The 20,851-nt window shown below is 41.5% G+C and overlaps 1 long non-coding RNA gene across 3 annotated transcripts in view; it reads left to right on the top strand.

Moving 5' to 3' along the window:
- Window positions 1-13,152: 13,152 nt before the first annotated feature.
- The window catches only part of LOC125462909 (uncharacterized), a 60,967-nt gene continuing 53,268 nt past the window's right edge, over window positions 13,153-20,851 (top strand). For all 3 annotated transcript variants that reach the window (XR_009446991.1, XR_007249725.2, XR_007249726.2), the window contains exons 1-2: window positions 13,153-13,339; window positions 19,240-19,317. This is a non-coding gene — a long non-coding RNA (uncharacterized LOC125462909). The remainder of the gene's footprint in view (window positions 13,340-19,239; window positions 19,318-20,851) is intronic.

The raw sequence follows: 20,851 nt of genomic DNA, 5'->3' as shown, positions 1-20,851 counted from the left end.
GTCAGCTTTTCTGCTCCTAAGATGCTGCTTGGCCTGCTGTGTTCATTCAGCTCCACACTTTGTCTTATTTAAATTGGGTTGTCTCCAGTTAAAAATAGATCCTGCTATGTTTTACTAACTCTGTGAGTGGCAGCTTTCAGACATCTTCATTATCCATGTGGATGATTATTTGTTGGGTGGAAGCAATTAATTTGAAAACAGTGTCATAACTTGACCTAAATCGGAATTCAAAATTGGAAGTCAAGCTTCTCGGTCTTTCTATTACATTTGTTGGAAAGCAGACAGAATGGATCAAGTGTCTCTTTGCAGCAGCAATCTTATTTAGGAATGTTAGCCCCATTGCTATTAGTCAAAGAAGGACGTCACAAGAGTATGCAGTGACTTCTGAAACTAAAATGGAGGAATAACAATGTCAAATTGGACAACTAAGTTGGTTAGCCACCCAAAAGAGGTGAGATGCCAGTTCTGAAGTATTAGCATTGAGTACAACTATGAAAAATCTCATGAAGATTTTATTCAGGTGAACGAAACATTGGAATATTGGAAATGGAACATCGCGTTTTGAAGTTTCTTTGATTGGGAGATGACAGGATCATGAAACATATTGTTTTTAGTGATGCTTCTTCTGCAAATCTCTGTGATGTGTTCTCAGGTGCAGGATGATTCATCATTTTTTCTTGTGGGAAAGGGAGGTAACTGTTGCACTTTATCTTGGCAAGCTAAGATATCAGAAAAGTGGTGAAAAGTTCCTTAGCAGCAGAAACTGTTGCTGTTTGTGAGGCTGTAGGTACGGCGAATTTATTACCGTAAATTTTGTAAGAAATTCTAACAAGGGATTCAGGGAGGGGTGGCGGGGGAGAGCTTAGCCTTGGCAGCTTACCCTTTTGGACTGGGTTGAGTGAAGGCTGCTGTACAATTATGAATGGGAGGAGGTTGGAGCAGCAGGCTGTGCAAAGTCATCTAATGCGAGGTGTTAGGGTGGGGGGCATGCAGATGGGCAGGTGCAGGCATGGGTAGATGGGTTCAGTGGGGACTTGGGGAAGTTTGAGGCTTGTGTTGTTTGTGGGATGAGCTACTAGAAATGGGATATGTATGCTTGCAGCTCATCAACAGTTTCAGGCTGAAGCTGGGAGCCAGTGGCAAAGGAATTCTCACTATCATCTTCCACTGTGATGAAATTGAAAGCGTGCAATGGGGAAGACCATGGCTGTGATTTTACTCAGCGTGGACAGGGTAAATGACTCGGCCTGTTCGGGATGGAGCTGCAGCAATCACCTATCACAGGGAAAGAACCTCAGTCAAAGATATGTGAATTGTATGGTACACCCTCACGTAGACTATCTACTCCCTGGCTATCCAACAGCTTTGACTCTCCTCTGTGTGCCGCACTTCCCTGCTAATCCACTACTGGATAACTAATTGACAGTTATACCGTTGCACACAGAAGAAACTGAATGTTAGTGATGTTGGACAAGGAGAAGCAAAGGTAGCAGTATGAACCAATGCCATATATACACATTGCTCCCATTGAAGCCAGATGGTGCAGTAGGCTCTTAGTGCAGGCCTCCATCCTTTGAGCCTCAACTGTGGCCATGAAGTGATGCTGCATAATGTGAAAACACTTTAGCTCCTGCACGGTGAGACTGATAGCTACGTGTATGGCTAAAGGGCAAACATTTATACATAAAGTGAGTCACATACAGGCCACTGACACCCACATCATCCGTAAGTTTTTGTCTTATTTTCCTCCAACAGCACCTTACTATCCTCCTTGGTTCCACAGCTGGGGAAGAGGGAGTCTGCTAGACAATGGAACCCATTTATTTATTGGGGCAATCCCAGGGGTCATTGTGTCTGGACAAGGTACACATGCTGAGAGTCTTCTTGCCAGAATCAAGTTAACTCTCCTCAGCTTGAACTTCCAAGTGTTAGAATGGATATTGAGGTACTAGCCACATCTGCAGTTCCCTGAGTGGAAACTGCTGTGGGGCCTGTGTGTGACCCCTTCTTCAGATGAGTTCCTCCTGGCACTGCTCAAGAATCCCTGTAGCCCTGTCGCTATGCCGTTTGTCCTGAGGTGAGGCGATGAAGTGCAGTCTTGGGCATGTCTTCATCAGCCTCTGAGGGGCTGGACATAGTTCACCATGGCAGTTGCTAACCTGTCCATAGACAGATAAACAATTGCATGATTCATTAAACTGCTGCAGCTTCCAGCAATGGACAAATTGCCTTAAACTACAGGGTCATTCCCTGCTGGTCTCCAGCAGTTCTCTAAGTGCCAGCTGCCTTAGATGTTTCCTTCCTTGGCTAGCTGCAGAGCTGTCGCTGCAAGTTGCTCAGCAGATTTTACTCTCCCACTCTCTGTTCCTAATATTCCCACAGAGGTATCTGACTGTGAGCTGCAGGGGTGATGGTGGAGGAGGCGGCCTTGCCAACACTTCCTCTGAGGCTTCGGTACCATCTTCCTCAGATCTCCAGGAGGGCGCTTCATGGGGAATCAACCATTCCACCACAGAGGTCGAAGGGGGCTAGCAGAGACACAAGAGAGAGAAAACATCATGGCCAATGGTGTGCACTGAATGAGACTGACAGCAGCGTTAATGGGAGCAGCAGCAGTCTGCAAACTAGTACTTACTTGATTGCTGTGACATGAATGTTTTTGCATCCCTGCAGATTGGCCCCAATCTTCTCCTGTGAAGGCATAAGGGGTAGTGATCTGAATGTTGAGCACACCTAGCCATGCAGCCTTGCTGTGCTCAATTACGGGCTGTCAACTCCCGTAACTGTCCGTAAACTGTCGCCAGACCAAACGCTGACTCATTCCGCTGAGCATCTTCGCCTGGCATGTAACAGCCAACCTAAGCTCCCAGTCACCACCTATTTAACCTACAGATCCCCACACCTTCACCCCACTCTTCCTCTGACATGTCCGTCCTCAGCCTCCTCCAGTTATATAGCGACTCAGAACGCAAACTTGGGAGTGGAACAGCTCATAAGTCGGAGAGAATGAATGAGATAACAATGGGTGGTGTGGCTGTTATCACCGGTGCACATAGGGAAAATGTGATGAAGTGTTCCGAGGGATTATGGAAACAGTGGAGAGGACATGCAGGGTTAGTGACTTTGGAGGGTGAGTGGGGGAGAGTGTGCAATGACAGAAAGTGTAGCAAGATGTAGCATAGGTGGACAATCAGGAGGCTGGAGGGACACAGCAAGTCAGGCAGCATCTGGAGGAAAGGAGAAGTTTTGGGTAATCCCCTTCTTCAGGATCGAATGTGGGTGCAGGGGGTGCTGCAGATAAATCGGGGGAGATATTGTAGTGGAATGGTGGTGATAGGTTAACACTGGTAGTAGGTACGACCTGATTGGTCAATGGGAGGGATGGATCTGGCCAGTGGCTGGAAGGGAGGAGGTAGGGCTTGAAAGAGAGTCAGGAGATGGCGGGAAGGGTATTTAAAATTGGAGAACTCAATGTTGAGTCCTCTGGGCTGTAGGATGTCCAGGTGGAAGACAAGATGTTGTTCTTGAAGTTTGCGTTCTGAGTCGCTATATAACTGGAGGAGGCTGAGGACGGACATGACAGAGGAAGAGTGGGGTGAAGGTGTGGGGATCTGTAGGTTAAATAGGTGGTGACTGGGAGCTTAGGTTGGCTGTTACATGCCAGGCGAAGATGCTCAGCGGAATGAGTCTACGTTTGGTCTGGCGACAGTTTACGGACCGACATTTATTATAAATCCACAGACTCCAATAGCTACAGAGACTACACCTCCTCCCACCCTGGATCCTGCAAAAACTCCATCCCATTTTCCTCATTCCTCTGTCTCTGTCATATCTGCTCTAATGAGCTGTTCCACTCCCAAGCATTCCGGTGTCCACTTTTTTCAAACAACTCTCTTCTCCCCCCCCCCCCACCCCACCACCACCCCCATCATCCAACACGCCTCCTCCAATCCCTGCTCCACAACGCTTAACCACCCATCCCCAAACATAATAAATATAGAGTCCCGTTCATCCTCACTTTCCATCCCACCAGCCTCCGCATCCAACGTATCAAACACTTCTGCCAACTTCAATTGGACCCCAGCATATGGAACATCTTTCACTCCCCACGCTTCTCTGACTTTCACAAGGACCATTCCACTTGTCATTCCTTAGTTTATGCCACAATCCCCACCAACCACTCCAACTCACCCAGTGCCTTCCCCTGTAACCAGAAAAGATACAATACCTGCCCACACACCACCTCCCTCACCTCCATTCAGGGCCCTAAACAGTCTTTCCAGATGAGACAGAGCTTCACCTGTTTCTCCTCGAACCTAGTCTATTGCATCCAGTGCTCCTGATGTGGTCTTCACTATGTCGAAGGGACCAAATGTAGACTCGTTCTGACTCGCGTCTTCACCTGGCTCGTAATGGCCAACCTAACTGCCTGGGTATCGCCCATTTCAACTTGCTTCCCCAATCCTCCTCCATCATGTCCATCCTTGGCCTCCTCCAGTATTGTGCGACTCAGAATGCAAATTTGAAGAATAACACCTTGTCTTCCACCTGGGCACCCTACTGTCCAAAGGACTCAGCATTGATTCTCCAATTTCAAATAACCTTCCTACCACCCCCCAGCTCTCCTTCCAGCCCCACAATCTCCCTTCCATTCCACCTTCTGACCCTCCCTTCCAGCCACTAACTGAATGCATCCCTCCCATTCCAACCAGATCATACCTACTACCAGTGTCCATCTATCAGCACCATTCTGCTACAACCTCTCCCCATCTGCAGCTTCCCGTACCTCCACATCCAGTCCTGAAGAAGTACAATAACTGAAATGTTGACTTCTCCTTTCCTTCAGATACTATCTGATTGTCTGTGTTCTTCCAGCCTCCCATTTGTCTACGTTTTGACTCCAGCATCTGCAATCTTTTTGTCTTTAAGATGTGGCATACATTAGTGTGAGTGGCGGAGCATGAACTGTGATGGGTTTTGGGTTCTAGTGGCACAGATAGAGTAGTATAAGGTAGTATAAAGAAGAGTGAGGCATTCCTGGAGGAACTGGACCTGCTTGTGGGACTATCCCTCCATGCCTCTGAGATGGCATTGTCTTCGTGGATGACCTGGGACTGACAGGGTCTGGTGGCATAGACTTCTGCCAGTCCTCCAGGTAGAAGAAAAGTCTCCTGTGAATTATCCCGCTAGGCAGGGCTTTCACGTCCCTGTTGCAGAATCATGGTTCCATTTCTCCTTCGCCAACACTTTCTGACTTAGTTCGTTAAGTAACAGGGCAGCTTCAGGATACTAATATTCATCCAGGTGTACAGCACCAGTTTAAGGATAGTGTGGACACAAGGGACTCTGCCCTTTTGATGGCTATCTGCTAAGCAGTGAATTATTCTGGAAACAGTGTATGGTGGGGTGGAAATTGGAGGTGAAAGGCACCATGGGGCAGGGTAATTAGTGAGGCAAGCTTGGTAAGACACAGAGAGAAAACCTACTAAGTTCACGAGGTCAATTCCTGGAATGGCGGGACTATCATTTGTTGAAAGATTGGAGCAACTGGGTTTGAATGCACTTGAGTTTAGAAAGATGAGATGGGGTCTGATTGAGATGTTTAAGATTATTTAGGGATTGGACGCCCTGGAGGCAGGAAGCATGCTTCCACTGATGGGTGAGTCCAGAACCAGAGGACACAGTTTAAAAATAAGGGGTAGGCCATTTAGAACAGAGTTGAGAAAAAACTTCTTCACCCAGAGAGTGGTGGACATATGGAATGCTCTGCCGCAGAAGGCAGTGGAGGCCAACTCTCTGGATACTTCCAAGAAAGAGATGGATAGAGCTCTTAAAGATAGTGGAATCAAGGGTTATGGGGATAAGGCAGGGATAGGATACTGATTGTGGATGATCAGCCATGATCATAATGAATGATGGTGCTGGCTCGAAGGGCTGAATGGCCTACTCTTGCACTTATTGTCTATTGTTTATTGTCTATTGTCTATTCTCAGCCTCACTGCAAAGTTTCTCCAAAAATCTTGATGCAACTTGGACTTAGCATTGAATCTTTATTTTGATGGTATTGTTTTTCACAATATTCTATAATCTTCCTTGCCAACAGAAACAAATAATGTTCTTGTAAATGCCTGTTGGCCTTTAAAATTTTGTGCCGACTATTGGCTGAGCTTCTAGAGATTGCCCACACAATGCAAATGAAACTGACCCTTAGAACATGCACATGGCCGACAAGCAAGCTGTTTGGAAGCACTTGTAGCATATCGCCTGATTCACTGCACTGGCGGTCCCAGACATTGGATGACAATGACCTGGGTCACTTTCAGCAGACTAGTAGCTTGCTTGATTCATGCTGCTGAATTCTTAACATGCTACATGAATTCCCAATTCTCTGTTTTGTTAAATAGTTCAGAGTGTCCAACTATGCAGTTGTTACATGGCTATTCAGGCTTAGATGGTAATCCACTTTATTTCTGCATGGATTTTACATTCTTCTTTTGTTATTTTTGGTCCCACAGAGAAGATCTCATTTAAACCTAGTTTATAAATCAGCCTATGAAAGCAATGTTCTCGTCTTAGCCGACTTCTGCTTATAGAAGCTTCATGAAATTAAGGCATAACTGATGGTAGCTGAGGAGGCAGGTAAATTTAATGTGTACGTACAAAAGACCAGCTACACCGCAGCAGCAGCTTTAGTCCACAGAAAAGGAATAAATAAGATTGCATCAAAAAATCACTTTTCATTTGATAAGGACTAGATACTGCAGATAACATTGAAATAGAAAAGTTATTGCAAAAATATTTTCAACCATCTGTCAAATTAAAAGCAGACTGTTAATGAATTACATTATGACTTCACAACCCCACTGCCTTGGCCAATTACAGCTGGACCCCATTCTCTTGGCAGTATGTAGTGGTGTGACAGATACTGTACAGTATTTTGATGAAGTTGAGATAATTAGCAATATGCTTCATTCATAAGAATACATACCCTACTCATAATTATATTCAGCTCTACATGGTCTTACAGTTAGCCATTAAAATACATGAGCAGGGAAGGAAAAGCTGTAAATGTAGTTTTTTTTAAATCACCTAATACCACTTTCTTAAGCATGCAGGAATTAGTCTTGTAATAGGCATTCAACTGTTATTGCTATCATCTTTGCCAACATTTTGTCATCTCAAAATTGTAAGTGAGGACACTCTTGCTCAATTTCACAAAATTAAACATCAAGATTTAGGGAAAAAAGACAGTCGACCTTCTTGCAACAAGTTCTGCTGTCAATTTATCATTCCTGAATGTTTGCAGAGAATATTTTCATGACAATCTGAAATTCAGCCAGCTACTCAGCCAAAACTTTTTTCTCTATGTAAGGTAGTGTTACCTAAGCAAAAGAAAAGTAAAGATAACAAATTTATGAGGTGATACCAAGCCCTATCAAAAATTGCATTTGGGTTCTTTCTAATGGATTCTAACTTGCTTTGAAACTCTGATAAAAGATCATTGACCTGGAATTTTAACTCTTTCTCCACTGAGACTGCCTGAATGCATACTTCCAGCTATTTCCAGTTTTATTACCTTATTTTTAGTTACTTTAGTAAGTTTTAAAAATATTCACCAATCTGGTGAAAATTTCTCTCTGGAATTTTGTCCCAGTGTATCTATTTCAGGATCTCCTTCTCAACTGTTTTCTTTGAACATATGAGAATTAAGAATCATAATATCACATACTTTCACACCCTTCCAAGTTCAATCATATCCTTCATATAATGTATCACTCATCAATTGAGGGTATCTGGTTAAGCTGCTCCAAGGAGTGAGCCATGGTAAGTCCCAGGTGTCTGGTCACTAAAAATCAAAGGGTGACTATACGGGGCCAGTGTTGCAGGAAGAAAACTAGAGACCTTGACTGCGGGAATTGGAGTCCACACACTGCAATGGAGAGGGGATTAAACTGAGAAGGGGACAAGCAATATTTAATGGGGAATGGTGATAAAGAACTAATCTGGGAGATTAGGGAACATCGATAGTCAGCAGCACAATGGATTGATGGACAGGCTTTTTGTGTCATGTTGACTTGATATGTCTGGTGCTAGGGTTAGAATAGACCGGTCAGGATGCAGATAAACAAGATGAGTGAGGACTTGGGGAAGTTCAAAGCCCATGGGGATTATGGGGGAGGGCTACCAAGAAGGGAATGTTTACATTTAGGAGCTTATCAATAAAAAGACTCTAAGCCAAAGACCCTACTGCATGAGAATTAAGAATCATAATATCACATATTTGTACATTCCCACCTTTGAGAATATTATGTTTCCAAAAGAAAACTGACCCCTTCAGCATGTCCCTTTTTTTGTTCTACAATCCCCTCCCTAAAAAATTCTGACATCCTTCAAAATCTTCTTTAAAGCCCATTTCTTTTAACTGAGCTTTTCGTCAACCCTCCAACTATTTCCAATTTCCTTTTGTGCAGCAACTTGGGATATTTTTCTGACTAATATCAAATGAGGTGTGCAAGCTGCTATAAAATAATTTGTATATTAAAATTGCAAAATGTAACTTAGAATCAATTTACAAGTTCTTACAATCCCAGGTTCAAAACACAATTTTAATCCAAACTTTTGTCTGAATCATACTACACATACCAAAATTAAACTTAGTTAAAATGTATGTAACTCCCTAAATTGAATCACAGACAGGAACTAGTAACATACAATGAGTTCAGATGAATTAAAAAACTGACAGGTTTAGATTATACTAGTCATCCTAACACTATAAATTTGTTCTGCCGCAAAATCAAACACTGATTAAATGATCATAAATCCAACTTCCGGAATGAGTGGGCTTTGCCAAGTGCAAATTGGCTGCTGTATTTCCCAATGCAGTATCAGTGATTAAATTTTGAATTTGAGTCTTTTTTGGATATCATGTGTAAATGCTAAGGCACTATAAAATGAAAATGTACTCTTTTGCCAAAATTGCAAAGATACATCATCAGTGTCACTATTGCAAAATAACAAATTGTTATTGTCCATGAATTAATAGTGACTTCCTACTTATACCTGCTGTAATTATTAGATAAAACAAATCTGATGTCCTACTGAGCTCCGAAGAATAGATGTAACAAACTCATAGCAAATTCTTGTGTACCAAATGCCAACAATGATATGAATTGCCTTCTGCCTCAATAATACAAAATGCAACACTTAATCCTTTCTTTATGAACATTACTTCCCCTGTTGCTGAAGCTTGCTTCATTTAAAGGATAACCATGGATATGATTTGAACCAAAGTTTTTCATTAACATTTCCAAATGTGTTTCTCCTTCTGATACAAAGTTCTAATTATTCCAAAAATAAGCCGGCTATCACAGATATTAAAGTTGCAGATTATTTGGTCCTGATGTTTCAATTGCTGGTCTGTCTGGAGGATATTGTATCACTCTTGGTGGCACTTACAGGAGGAATAGCAATAGAATGCTGCAATTCTTTGGCAGCCGCCGTATGTACACAATATTGGCTAAGTCACAGGGGGTCCAATTACCTTCAAATCTTCCTTTCTCAGTCAACCCTGCTCTTGCTATATTACAAACTCTGATCTGTTTACTGTTTTTTCTCCATTTCACTCAAATATTGATTGGGACTTCCAATGGCTCTTAAACAGAACAATTCCAACTCTTTTGCATGTATCTGTCTGAAGCATTCCATCAGGTCACACTCTTTACAAATGCAAGAGCAATTAAATATGACCACTGTCTCCTTGTGCTCCCTTTTCTCCACACACTGCTGGTGGCAAAGCAAGATGGTCCAAACTTGGATCACTGGACGTGATTGAGCAAACTACTCAGTGGTGGGCAGGAGGTGGCAGATCATCCAAAATATTAGTTGAAGATGGATCAAGGTCAAATCTGACTTGACCCAAGCTCTTCTCATGCATGAACCATGTTTTCCACTCAATTTTCAGCCAAAAACAGATGTGGAAGATTTTATCCCTTGACAATATTCAATTTTCAAAAAATTGACCTGATGTGGCTTTGTGCACGATCAATCAAGAACATGGGCAGGTTTTTCCCTGCAGCTTACAGGATGCCCCCTCAAATTCATATGGCAGTCAAAAACCCAGGTGTGGGTTTAATAGGTGTGATAAACAGTGAATGTCTGAGGTGGCCATATGGAAGTCAGGGAGGGGAAGAAGGTTACAACTAAACAGAGAGGGTCTCCAGGCCTGCAAGCGTCTGTCATCATTTGCACCAAGTGGCCAACTGCAGGCATCTGCACTGAGCTGGCATCTGCAAGCCAAATGGAAAATCCTATTTGGTCCCTGACAATTGCCCATATGTGACCATCTGCCACATGTAGTGGCTACCCACTGAAGGCAGGCAGGTAACCCTGGCACTTCACCGCTCCTTTATTCTGCCTCTGGAGAAATAGTCCAGTGGCAAAATGAAGCCAGGAACTATCCAGATTTGTTCACAAACAGGCTCCACCATCATGTTTTTGGGCACCTATGCTGTGATGCCCAACAAATCTTTGAAGGGTCCAGGCCCGAAGCGTTGACTTTCCTGCTCCTCTGATGTTGCCCACCCTGCTGTGTTCCTCCCAATCCACACTATTGATTCTGACTCCAGCATATGCAGTTCTCGCTATCCCCTTTCTACTGGAAAGTGATGTGGGTGGTCTAAAATGTCTCCTGCTAATTCAGTTTTATGGTTCCATCCCATCCTTTAAGATAATTCCCCAATAACAAGGCAACATAAAAGTGAGGGAAAGTAAGCTAGCTCCTTGTCCCTTTATCATTAACTTTTATACCTGTGAAAATGGATATTTCTTGAAGGCAGAAGTCTGGAAAATCAATTATCATTATCTATCAACCGTTTATTTATTTTCTTCTTTCTCCTGTTTAATCTCTGTTTTCATGTTCCTCCCTTATTATTCAGAATATTGATGACAGTAGTATTCTTTTTACATTTTAATCTCTATTTTTTCCTTGACAAGGAAATTTAAAACTGCTGCTTTTCAGTAGCCATTTGGAGGATCGTTTACGCCAATTTTTCTTATTTTTTTACAGATACTTTTTTGTATGTTTCTTCTTTGTGTAAAATAATGATGAAATATCAGAGTAGAAGTGAAATGTACCAAGTCAAAAGATGGTACAGATTAGTATCAAACTTGTTCTCTGTTCAGAATAATCAATGGGACCTATCCTCCTCAGTACCACAGCAATCTATTGGGTGAAAGGTCTGAAGAAGGAAGGAAGAATGTAAGCATCACTTAACTAAACAAAAAAAAGCCAGTGTTTGTTTTCTCTTTGAATTTCCATCCTATTTTATAAATCATCTGCGTTCCCTTACACCATCAGTTTCCCGACATAATCGACATGCCAGGGTATCATTTAGGTTGACCTCTGGAAGACAGATGATAATGATACAAATTGACCTCGCCTCTCATTTTCCCTGCCCTTCTCTGTGAAAGAGTTTAATTTCAGATGAGATCACTGTATTTAATGGACAGATAAGACTTGGACGTCACTGTATAAACAGTCACCATGGAAATCCATTACTCAATCTCTGCAGTCCAGAGAATTGAGTTGCATAACCTGCTGTGAAAGTTAAGCAACTGTTAATTAAAAAAATACGTTGGTGCTGAACCTAAAAGTTTCATACATGAGAATTTCATATAATCCATTAAAATACACATTACTTTCTACATGTATATCGGTTTGCAAAAGGTTGATCCCTCTGTCAAACTTCACTGAATGGATGTCACTTGTTTTCAAACTTTCTTGTACTAAGTAATTCCTATCAATTTTTTTACAGGTCTTTGCATATCTTGTGTCCCAACAATTTGAAGGACATTGCTAATGACCCATAAGTAGGTAGTGGTCCTGTCTAGAAGTGGTTTTTTTCTAGAACCAGGAGCACAGTGTTGGGAATGCTGATTCCTTGGAATTCCAGTTCCTCTGACAGGAATTTAGGATGATTTTAAAACACTGCCATCCTCCTTCAGAGACCATGCATTTCAGTTCAAATAGTGCTGATGAAAATCAACCTTTGTCGATAATCTTTTTATTTGGTGAGAATCACCTTCACTAAATGTTACTCTAGGTAGCAGCAGAAGTTTCATTTCAATTATTTTAAGTGTCTGAATGAAGTTTTTGTGGAGTTAAATTGTGTAGAATTATATGGAACCTAATGCCAGAAATAGGCCATTTGGCCTAGCTGATCCATGCAATGCTTATGTTCTAATATGAGCCTGCCTAGATCTTGCCATGTCACTTCACTTCGCCTTCAATTTATTTGTTCCTCTTTATTTAATCTTCCTTAAAACATGCCTGCACTATCCTCCTAAACTATTTCCTGTAATGTCTTAAGTCCTAATCCTTGAGTGGAAGCAATTTCTCCTGATTTTGTTTTTGAATTTATTTGTGATTGTCTCAAATTTGTGACCTCAAGTTTCAGATTCCTCCCACCTTGCCATCTTCCCTTCTATCATTTCAAGGCAATCTTGTAACCTTCTATCTGGATGGAGGAATAGAGAGCTCCAGGTTGCTCAAAAGCAAAATGTTGTGGGTGCTAGAATTTCTGGAATGAAGACAGAAAGGGCCTGATAGCAACTGCAACATTGATACCTGAGCTTGTTCAGTCCTTCCTGAGGACTATGTTGGACCTTTTAATCCTGGTCCAGATCAAATGCGTCCTTTTTTTTGGGCCTTCCCTGGTGCCTTTGGGGATCCTTAATAAATATCAAGACAGATTAATTCAACAAATAAAAACAACTGAAGGGAACCATTTGTTTGCAATAAAAGCAGCATACTAGAATAAGATTTCAACCAACCGATCCGAATTGCCAGAGCCAGATGGTGAGGGGTATGGGTGGTGGGTGCTGCCCACCTATTGCTGGCTGCAGGGGTGTGAGGGAATGTGCGCGATGGTAATGTATATTACGGTAATTTGGATGCTGAGCCCTGGAAGTTTCCATGGCAGCTGAAGGCTGTCACGTGTCCCACGGTGTTTTTGTTTTTAAAGTGCGTCACTGCCACGAGACGAGGGTAATGGACAGCTGAGTGGACGAATAGAGAAACGAAGAGGCCGCGGGGTTGACGTCACAGTGTAGGAGGTGGGGCCACTGCGCTTGTAACAAATGTGAGGATGTCAATAAGGAGGCGCGGCGGGAAGAGAGGGGATACTGTGATTGTAGCAACTGTATGCAGGTGGTCTCCAGTTTCCAACTTCTCAACACTGCTTATTTTCTGCTTTCTTTTTAGGGAGAAGAAGTGATGCAGAGACAGCGGGGCGGGGGACAAGGCAAGCAATGGTAGCGCAGTAACCAGCGCTTCAACAACGTGAGTGAGTGTTTACATCTAACGACGACCCCATCACCCCCGCATCCTTAAAGGGGAGGGTTATGGAGTTCAATCCATTGGCGATTGCCTTCTTCGCTATATAACGTCGCAATATTTTATATCACCTCCCTGTCCCGTTCATCCTTTCTCCCCCCCCCCCCCGTATGCCCCGCCCCGCGCAGTTTAATGCAGCATCGTATGGTAAAATCTGCTGCGTATGGTTTTCTAAAGCTGTTTTCAGTTTAAAGATGCTCTGTCTTTAGGCAGAGGGCTTCTTCAGGTGCATTACCTAAGGTTTGTGTTAACTGCGGCATCGACTCTGCGCATGGGGGCTTTTTTTATATTGTGCTGTAAGCAAGTACAAGTGGTTTCTGCCCAGCAGTTGTAATATAGCACCCCATGAATTTGCAGTCAAGTAAGTTATATTTGACGCTATAAATTTGCACTGTTTATGATGGTAGCTTAATTAGTATGATGGAGTTTGCTTGATTGAATTTCATTTGCAACTCAACTGGTGTATGTTTCTTCAGATGTTATTTTTAGAATAGAGTATTCACATACTTTGCTGTTGATTTTATTCTTTTTATTTTGAAGAATAATCTGGTCAAGGCCATTAGTGTAGCTGTCAGCCACGAAAGCTTAGTTGCATCTAAAATTCAGTCTGCTTGCAGTCTATCACAGTTCAGTTATATGCTTGGAAAATGTATTATTGCTTGGAAATAACTTGCGTATTCTGATATTTTTGTTGAGAGATATGGCTGCAAGACTGCAGTGTTACGTAGTTCAGAAAGGGATTTTGACTTTTGGAAGATCTGAAGGTATCACTTTAATAGAATGTAGCATTGCTGGCACAGTTTGATTGTACAGGTTACACTACTCAGCTGATATGCTGCAGGTATCTGGATTCTCCCATCTGCCAGCTTCTAATTTGTGATCTCCTAACTGTTGTTTGATAGGAAGGAGGCTATTTCCTCTGTAATGGCAGAGGATTTTTTTCTGACCTGCACCTTCAAACCATTGAATTCTGGTACAGTGACTCTAGTACTGCTGAACCTTGATATCGTTATCTGAGTGGGATAGCAAGACAATAGAAGATAGAAAAACAATCCTTGTCTTTAAAAGGATTGGAAAGCAAATATTGAGGAGTTGGGATGCTATTTGATCTGAGAATATTAGAATTTAATGTTACTTGTTTCTGCTGTAACTTGTTTGGTTTTGATTCCCTCCAAAAAGTTTTTTTTAGGTAAATGCGTGCTGTACTATGCTGTGACTCCCTTTCCACTTACCAGGGAAAACACCAAGGGACATCACCTGATAAGCACTTTTTTTTTTCTCCACATCATCAATAGGGCCAAACTTTGTAATTTACTTTTTTGATTATGATAAGTGCATGTGGAAATTAAAAATTCTGTTGATCTAGCTTGAGGATTAGCTGGTTGAATATCACGTGTCATGGAAAGAGATCACTGGGATAGTTAAAATGAATTTAGTTATGTAGGGCATTTTTCATCCTCTGCATTCCAAAATCAATTAATTATTTTTGAAGTGTTCACGATAAATGCAATTGCATGTGGTGATAATCAAAAGATTAATCCTTTACCAGTCGTGGTGTTGTAAATTCTAGAGAATACTGATTATAATTCCAGCTCCAGAAAAGTAAGAGTACACTCTCAATCCAGAGAGGAATGAGGTTTTAGAGAAATTGGCTAAACTAGAATATTTGGATCTAAATGGTGACTGCATGTAGGGTTCTGATGTTTTAGTAGCAAAAATGTGACATTGTTAGTTGTGTTCGGAGTAGGCTTGGTTTCCACCAGTTATAACTTTCCTAATGGTGGCAAACATCAGAACACCATTGATTTTTTTTTCTTTTTGGGTACAAGCAGGATGGGATGGATTGTCCTTGAATAGGATTGGGACCAGTTCCATTTGTAGGGCAGTTAACTTGTTCTCTGGAAGTGGGTTTAAACTCAAACTTGTAGCAGCAGAGAAAAGGAAAAGAAAGAAAAGAAAACTAGAAGGGTCAAAAATAATAGAATAGCATGGAGCATTTGGATGGTGGGAAGTTGATTTTTTTTTGGACAATCAAGCCAACTGACCGGAGTTCTGAGGAAGGTTCACTCGACCCTAAACGTTACCGCTGATTTCTCTCTACAGATGCTGCCGGACCTGCTGAACCTTTTAGCAATTCCTCCATTTTTGTTTCTGATTTACAGCAACCGCTGTTCGTTTGCTTTTTAGTTGGAAACTTACATTGATTCTAGTTCTTGGAATTGAATAGAAAACGGGAGAAGGCAAGGGATAATTGAAAAGTAATTTAAGGAAGAAAAAGAGTGAATATCAGAAGTAAATGCATGGGTAACATAAAAGAGACCCCCAACATTTTTTTAAAATGGTCATCTAATTAGAAGTAAACAAAGTTTTTTTTTTTCCCTTTTTGGAGTCAGAGGGTGTGACAGAGGTGCTCAATGAGTACTTTGCATCTGTCTTTACAGAATTAGGGAATGAAGTTAATGTCACACAATAGAAAACAGGAAAAGGGAATATATTGGATAAAATGAGCAATGCGAGTTAGCATCACTCAATCAAGCAGTCACCTGGTCCAGTGGAGATGCATCCTAGGTTACTGAAAGATTACTGGGTGAGGATCAAAGCAACTTTGACCACAGTCATTTGTTCTTATCTAGATGTGTGCTGCCAGGAGACTAGGAATTGCAAATATTACAGCAACGGGAGAGAGGAATAAATCTGGTAAATATAGGTCAATCGGTCTAATGTTATTGAAGGAAAAGTACCAGAGACGTCTTGAGAGGATATTTAATTATCACTTGGAAAAGCAATAACTTGCAACCAGCGTGAATTTCTTAAGGGCAAATTTATATCTGTGAAAATTGATTGATTGGATTCTTTGGAAGAAGGAGAGAGGACTACAAAAAAGTGGTTCACAACGCTCTTTCAAAAGACATCTATTCAGTAAATGGAAATGCATTGCATTAGAGAGATACTATGGGTACATAATTAGTAATTAAGAGTTAGGAAACAGTGGTGGTGAATCAATGTATTTCTAATTTGATAGTAGTATTGTGATCTCCTATGGCTGGTAATATGTCAGTAACGTTTTCTTTATAGATTTTTTTTTTTAAAAAGCTGTACTGGCTACAGGGAGTTCAAATTTGAAGCGTACAGGTGTTTCAGAAGTATTGAGCTGGATGGTCCTAGACTCGGGAACATCAGTTGACTAGTGCAATGGGCAGACGTGGCAGTGGCGGTTTTGGTATATGTGAAGTGATTTGCTTTGAAAGAAACAAAATGAAGGAGCAGCATGATTTAAATGGTGTTGTTTTGAAGGGGTAGGGTGGAAGAGCAAAAGGACCTCTGGAGAACATATTCACAAATTCTTGACGATATCAGCTGCTTAAGAATGTGTATGAAATAGTGGCTTTTAAAATAGGGAAATTGAATACCAAATCAATTAAATTGTGATTAAAACTTTATAGATCACGGCCTAGGTCTCATGTCTAGCAGTGTGTAATAATATGCCTTGAACAAGTTGATTTGGGAAAAATAGTTGAATAAATAAAATTTCCAGGAACAGAGAGCATGATTGAAATAGTAACATGGAGAAGCATGTAGGAGGGACACCTGAGAGACACAATGCAGGGAGAGAAGCTATTGCATAATTTTCTGGCCGTGGCCAAATTATTAAGAATGGAACCAGTTAACTGCAGTCCCAACCTGCTGTATTTTGGAGCTCACACTATATTGGAAGGACAATTCAGATTTATAGAGGGTACAGTGGGGATGAACCAGATTAATCCAGGGATGAGGACGTTCAGTGACTTGGGAGGTAGGAGAAGCTAGGATTTCTCTCCAACAAGTAGAAGAGACTTGAGGATAAGTAACAGATATTCAGAATTGAGGGGTTTTAGGAACGAGTGGGGGAAAAACTTTTCTGACAGTTGGGTCCATCAGCAGAGGTCATATATTTAAAGCTATTCTCAGAAGAGTGAGAACAGAACAGAGATTATTTCACCAAGCAGGTAAAATCTGCTGGGTGTTATGTGAAATGATGTTTGAATTTTGTTCTATGGAAACTTTCAGAAGGCAATTTAGGAGGGTTAAAAAGCTGGCTTGTGAATCTAAATTGGACAGTTCTGGCAGAAAGCCATTACAGGAACAATGGCCCTATCACTTGAATAAATGACTAATTCTGTCCCCTACTGAGTAAAGTTTCTCAGCTATTGATACTTTAAATGCTGTGCTGTAATACATAGGGGCAGTATGAAATATGGACTCAGGATTTTTATTTTCTCATCCTTTCCAGCTTTTTGTTTTGCAAGATGTTAATTCTATGAGCATTGGCTTGTACCTCACCCGAGTGGCTATTATCATCCACTGGCTGTTCATTGTTGTCCAGCAGGTTGGGACTGCAGTCAGCTGGCTCCATTCTTAATAATTTGGCCACAGCCAGAAAATAATGCAGTGACTTCTCTTCCTGCATTCTGGGCCTCATGTGTCCCTCCTACATGCTTCCCAAGTTGTTATTTCAATCACATTGTCTGTTTCTGGAATTTTTATTTCTTCAGCCATTTTTCCTAATCAACTTGTTCATGGGATATTATTACACACTTCTAGAGTAGGTGAGACCTCTACTTGGGCCTCTCAGTCCAGGGGCAGGGACGCTGCCACTGTGCCATGAGAGGGCCCCCTCAGAATTTATTTCTGCATGCACACTGACCCAGCAAAAAACCTGTGTCTTGTCAGACCCTCTTTGATACTTCCTGTGTTCATGTCCCATCTGAGAAGCGGTGAATGTTAGCAACTAGAAGTGGCTGATAAGAAAGCTTCTCCCTCCATTACCTCTAAATTGTGAGATGGCTTTCTGTACATACAGTAGTGGATGGTCAGAAATTTTCTCCAATTTAAATGCTGGGAAGATCAACAATGTCATTTCCAATCCTTTGGACTTGTACTCATAATTCACTTCCCTTGCGCCTCCTCTCTCATGCCCCCTGTCTTATGTATGAGGCTGAACCAAACCATTCACAATTCTGCTGTCATTATTTGACCACTATCATTAAGATGCCTACTTCTAGCCCTGATTTTCCTCTTCTGATGAAATGTTCATCCATCTCTCAAATGTCATTAATTCCCAATGACCCCACTATCTCACCTGCACTCACTGACCTACACCAGTTTCTGGTTAGGCCATTTCTCTACAGTGATGGGAATGCGAAAGTTTTCAATCCATTCCATAGCCTTGCTCTGTTTTCTCTGTATTCTCCTCCCAACCCTAAAACTTTTTGCATTCCTCTAATTCGGGCTTTTGAGCATCCCCAGTTTTAATTGTTATTGCTCACTGTGTCTTCTGTTGCCAGAACATTAATCTTTTGGAATTCTCTCCCTGTTCCCCTCATTCACTTCCCCTCAATTATTCTGCGAAGATCATCCTCAAAAGCATCCTCTTTGTTCAAACTTCTGGTGTTTGGTAATGTGATTTTTTTTTTGTCTGTTTCATGTGGTAAATGTTTTGTTTGCGCCTTGGAATGCTTGACTGTGTTAAAGGTGCAGTGTGATTGCAAGTTTTTTTTGTTTGTCTCATGTTATTAGCAATTATACTGTTTGGCCAAGCTTAATCCTGTTCTTGCCCAAAGGTCAGACACATCTTCTAAAAATCACTGAATAACCATCAAGGGTGAGTGTCCTAGCTGGAATTTTCTCCCCAGCAGCTAGTTCAGAGGCAGTAGTCCAAATTCAGTGTTCCACTACTTTGTTTGATATCTGCTTATTTGATAGAGACTAGAAATGGAATGTGCAATTTCTTGTCTTCATGACCGAGTGTTTTACAGGGATAGCTATAAGTTACAATGAATGCTGAGATATTTATTCTTGTCTTCCAGCAGCAGGACCTGCTTCCTCAGCAAATTCAGCATGACAAAACTGCAGATAGGCCAACATTACAGCCAGCTAAGTGCAGGGTAGGTAACTGTTTTAAATACTAGTTCCAGTTCCAAAATAAATTCTTGGCAACTTTAGGGAGATTCAGGCAGGGTCTGAATATAAAACAAGCAAAGTGCACCATATTTAGATTATTATTATTATTATTATTATTATTATTATTATTATAGCTAACATTTAAAGTATGCATCAGCAATATAAACTTCTAAAAACAAAAGATGCTGATTTGCTAAAAGCACTAATGTAGTTATACTTCACAGTTAGTGCTGGTTTACAATGTTGTTGGTGACAGAAGGAAAACTTGAAGCTCAGAGTTCTTTCTGGCTCTCCGTAGCAATCAGAGAGTCCCATTCCCTGTGTGGTATCCACATAGCCTTTATCTCTTCAAGTGCTGACCACATTTCCTTGAAGCCATTGATAGTTTCCTCTTTGGCCCTCCCCCTCAGAGGTGGTGAGGCATGGTTCTTGGACTTAAGGATTTTAAGTGGAACAGAATTGCATGGATACAAGTTTCAGTTCAAGCATAACCTTGATTTTTCTGTTAAAACAAAACCTTACTGGCACCCTGATACTTTTTAAAAAAAGCTCTCAAAACTCTCAATTCTCTAAAGGACACCACTTCAATTGATTCATCTAACTTGAGTCCTTGCAAAATACAACCTCTGCTCCCGCCCAAAGCAGAGTCACCATAATTTAATAAGGTGGGGAAAGAAAGAAAGAAGGAAAGAGAGAACTTCATCGAGAACCTACAGGCTAACCTTCCATGGTTCTGTCCAAATCTTGCTTGGATTTGGTTGTTACCCTTTGATTACCTTTTACCTGTCCATCCCAAAGGAGCAGTTTGGATTCGGTTGATAACTTATAATCCTCCACACAGGTGGTCTTTCTAGTGAGAACTGCAGGTCCACACCCTGATATTCCTGACCCTCACTCATGATTGCAGACCCTTTCAGACCAAGATCATTGTGATTTGACTGGAATACTTGTACGTTCCATTGTGGCTGGTACATCTGGCATCGATTGTAGCCCTGAGTCAGAATGACCAAACCTGATCCTTCTTCCTACAGTGAAGATGCTTCATTTTCAACCCTTTTTTGTTATGAGAGTTTCATATCAAACATGTTAAATGTTTGATAAATATTTCCCTGTTCCCTCTCTTGTGTATTTCATGCATGGTCCAGCAGACTGCAGTCGGTGAAACAATATTGTCCTTTTCCACGGAGAACCCAGTCCTGTCAACAAGATCAGTTCATGGTGATTCTAAACATCTCTCCTGCTGTTTGGTGACGATGCAGCACTTGGTCCTCAGACAGGCAAAAGTTTGAATGATCCATATCCCTGCTCATTTGGAGCTTGTCAAAGAAGTGTTGGCGAGTCCCATGCTGAATCACTGCCTGAATTTAATCCGTGTATTTTGTGCTGAGGGTTTTGTTTGCAGCACTGTGTTCATGGCTTTTGAGATTCTTTTTAATATTTCATGAAGTCCTGTTGGAGAGATTCCAATCCTTCATCTCCAACAGTACAGAATCTAAGCACATTTCCTTAATAGAGAAT

This window comes from Stegostoma tigrinum, chromosome 21 (genome assembly GCF_030684315.1).
Source record: "Stegostoma tigrinum isolate sSteTig4 chromosome 21, sSteTig4.hap1, whole genome shotgun sequence".
Lineage (NCBI taxonomy): Eukaryota > Metazoa > Chordata > Chondrichthyes > Orectolobiformes > Stegostomatidae > Stegostoma > Stegostoma tigrinum.
Note: the sequence above shows the minus strand (reverse complement) of the source record. Positions and strands in the feature narration are given on the sequence as shown.